We start from the raw sequence: 3339 nt of genomic DNA on the forward strand, positions 1-3339 counted from the left end.
CTATTGTGTGGTTCTACTGCTTCTAGGGATTTTGGACCACGAATGGTTAGGAGGCTAAGGTTAATTTATTAAGGGCTTAAGGGGCTTTGTAAAGGGGATCTCACAATTTGTAAGGTTCTAGAGAGAGAAAGAGGTGTTCTTGAGTGTGTGGGTTGTTCTTGACCCTTAAAATGCAAAAATGGAAGGCCTCATCCTCTCTTCTTCTTCCTCCATTGCTCCTATAGGTAACTAACTCCTTTTCTTGGGAGGTGATGAAGCCCTACTTTGTAAGTATGCCTTAGTTTTGGTTTAATTTTGGGGTAACGATGTATGTATGTGGTTTTTCCATGATCTAGACCACTTTACATGTTGTAATGAACTTCAATGTCTATAAATGATCATTTTGAGTTAATTATCTTGTCTTAAATTGTTTCCTCTTATGATTATATTGCTTTCATTTTCATAGTGATAATGGAAATGAGATTGTGGAAGTGTTTTTATTGGTATGTTTTATAAGAACTTGTTAGTCCATAGCTTAGGGCCTCCCTTTAATAGATTAATCTTGAATCTTGATTTCATATGCTTTTATCATTTAATTGAGGGCTTGATAATCTCTAGCTTAGTGACCATGTATAAGGCTACACCCTAGTTTAGCTAGCTTAAGCATGTGAAACTTTGATGGGTTATTCTTGCCTTTTGATTTCATGAATCTCTTGAAGGTAATGAAGCAATTTTGTGTTATTGCATTCCTTGGTCATATATATATATGTTGTTTCCCTAAGTGAATCAAGTTCTAGCATGTTTATAGGTGGGTAGTGGATTCACTTCCCTAGTCCTCCCTACCTATATTTCTTTCCTCGTAATTTCCTTGCAATTATTGTTTTAAGCACTCTTTAATCCCTAGTTCTAAATGACAAACCAATCAAAACTGTATACCCCTTTCATCAAACTAAAAGTGAATTTAAAGACCTTGGTTGCCATAAACTAGCAGTCCTAATGGTTCGACTTCCTCGTCCAATAGCCCTATTTTATAATGATTTGCGCTATTGCAAAAGGTTGATTATTATTGATAGTCGACAAGACCTGATCAATTTTTGGCGCCGTTGCCGAGGATTACAAACAGTTTTGTAACTGAAGTTTAAAGATTAACTTTGGTTTAATTGTGAATATTGTGTTTTGTGAATATTTTCTTGTTCGGTTTTGATTATTATTGTGTTTTAAGTATTTTGGTGAGATTCTAGGGACTCAAGGCTTGCCGGGGGAAAATTGAGAAAAATCGTAAGTCTAGAGGACTCCCGGTAAGTTTTTAAAAGTTCTAGTATCACAAGTGTGAATATTTGGCATATGTTTAATTTTATGACATTTAACTTGTGAAGCCCTTGTCAAGGCTATTTATTTTCTATCTTGTTGATAATTGAGGAGAAAAGGAACATCGTATGTGAAGGCTATGGTGATGAATTGTTGTGTTGCTTATGAAGTGTGTTGTTAATGTTTGGTCGTAGGTCATTATCTTTGCCAACTCTTGAATCGACCATTGACATAAATTCGCTTGAAAGGACTCCTAGAAGAAACCTTAGGGAATCTGTAAATATAAAAGGAATTGAACTTGAATTTAATACAATGGCTGGTAATGAAGAAAATGTCAAGAATAAGGAAATCAATAATAATAGGGCCGAAATTCCAAATGTAGTTCCTATGACTCTTAGGGACCATTTCACCCCTACAACTTATACCTCTCCTTCTTGCATAGTGATGCCAAACATCGATGCAGCTCAATATGAAATCAAATCTAGTACAATTCAAATGCTTCCTTCCTTTCATGGCTTGGAATATGAGGATCCCTATAAGCATCTTGATGAGTTCCTTGAAATCTGTTCTACCATCAAGCTGAGGGGCTTCCCTGAAAATGCTCTCAATTTGCATCTCTTCCCATTCGCTTTAAAAGATAGGGCAAAATATTGGTTGAACTCCCTTGCTACAAATTCCATCACTATATGGGCTCAATTGCAACAAGAATTTCTAAAAAAATACTATCCAGTGAGTAAAACCAACCTAATGAGGCGTTTTATTCTTAGTTTTTCACAAAACTATGGGGAGCAACTCTATGAAACTTGGGAAAGATTACAAGATCTCCTTAGGTAATGTCCGCACCACCTAATTCCAAAATGGCAATTGGTGCAAGCTTTCTATGTTGGTTTAACCGATACCCATAGATTCATAGTTGAGTCACCATGTGGAGGTATGTTCATGTCTAAAAGTGCAGATGAGGCATAGACCCTACTTAAGAATTTGAGTGAAAACTCATTGCAACATAATTCTCGTAGTGTTCCAACCTCAACCAATGCAAAGAACACCAACCAATGTCAACCAAAGACACTGAGGGAAGAATCTTCTCAAGTGGATGCCATAGCTCACAAATTCTATCAATTAATGGCACCGCATCTCTCTCCTCCCTTGTCTCAAAATTCAGCCAGTGCGGTGTGTGCATCATGCACTAGTTCTTTCCATCTCTCAGAAGATTGCCCTACACCGAAGCAATTTCCTAGTCCCAATCGAGCAAGCAAATGCGATGTTTTCTAGGCCCGAAAACAATCCTTATTCTAATACCTATAATCCAGGATGGCGAGATCATCCAAATTTCTCGTGGAGGCAACAAGCCCTACAAAATTCGCAATTTCAAAATCAAGGGCAGCAAAATCAGCCCTCTTCTCAATTTCAAAATAGGCAATTTCAGGCCTCTTCAAATTACCATCCCCCTTATAATCCAAATGTCTCTAATCAACCTCATGTGTTTCCAACTGATGAAACTCTCGCTGCAAATAAACAAATGATGGAATCTCTAAACAAGTAAAATGTTGGAATCCAATAAGCAACTGTTGACATCGTTACAGCCCACCCTCCAAATGGTTCACTCTCACACTCAGTTAATAGCTAAACTTGAAAATCAAGTAGCACAAATAGCTACTTCAATGAACCAACTTCTTCAAAGAGATAAGGGTGTTGGCCTAAGGATTTTATCTAAATATCAATCTTATGTTTTGATGATTACAAATCATTAATGATGTTTAAGTACTAATATTTTCATTGAGTGATGTATAGTTGATCAATATTCAATCCTCAATGATGAGCTAGAAGATCCATTCTAAGCATTCCAAGCACTCAAGCAATGGATTCAAGGAAACCTCAAAGTTGCAAGAAATCAAAGAAAAATTCAGACTTCAAAGATCACACAAAACATTTCAAAGAAACAAAGCAAGTCTTCATCAAGCCTAAACGATCATGGTTAAAGAATGAAGAAAATGATAGATAGGATGGTGAGAGCTTAAGATTTAATGCCAAAGTATTTTTTAATTCATTTGA

General features: G+C 36.4%; 1 non-coding gene across 1 annotated transcript; it reads right to left on the reverse strand.

Annotated features, from left to right (window-relative positions):
- Positions 1-2033: 2033 nt before the first annotated feature.
- On the reverse strand, positions 2034-2138 carry LOC132267892 (small nucleolar RNA R71). Its single transcript, XR_009469117.1, has one exon. It is a non-coding gene; the product is annotated as a small nucleolar RNA R71 (small nucleolar RNA).
- Positions 2139-3339: the final 1201 nt, after the last annotated feature.

Source organism: Cornus florida, unplaced genomic scaffold (assembly GCF_030987335.1).
Source record: "Cornus florida cultivar Cherokee Brave unplaced genomic scaffold, ASM3098733v1 CherokeeBrave_3.0.0_Hap2_Chr07, whole genome shotgun sequence".
In the NCBI taxonomy this organism is placed as follows: domain Eukaryota; kingdom Viridiplantae; phylum Streptophyta; class Magnoliopsida; order Cornales; family Cornaceae; genus Cornus; species Cornus florida.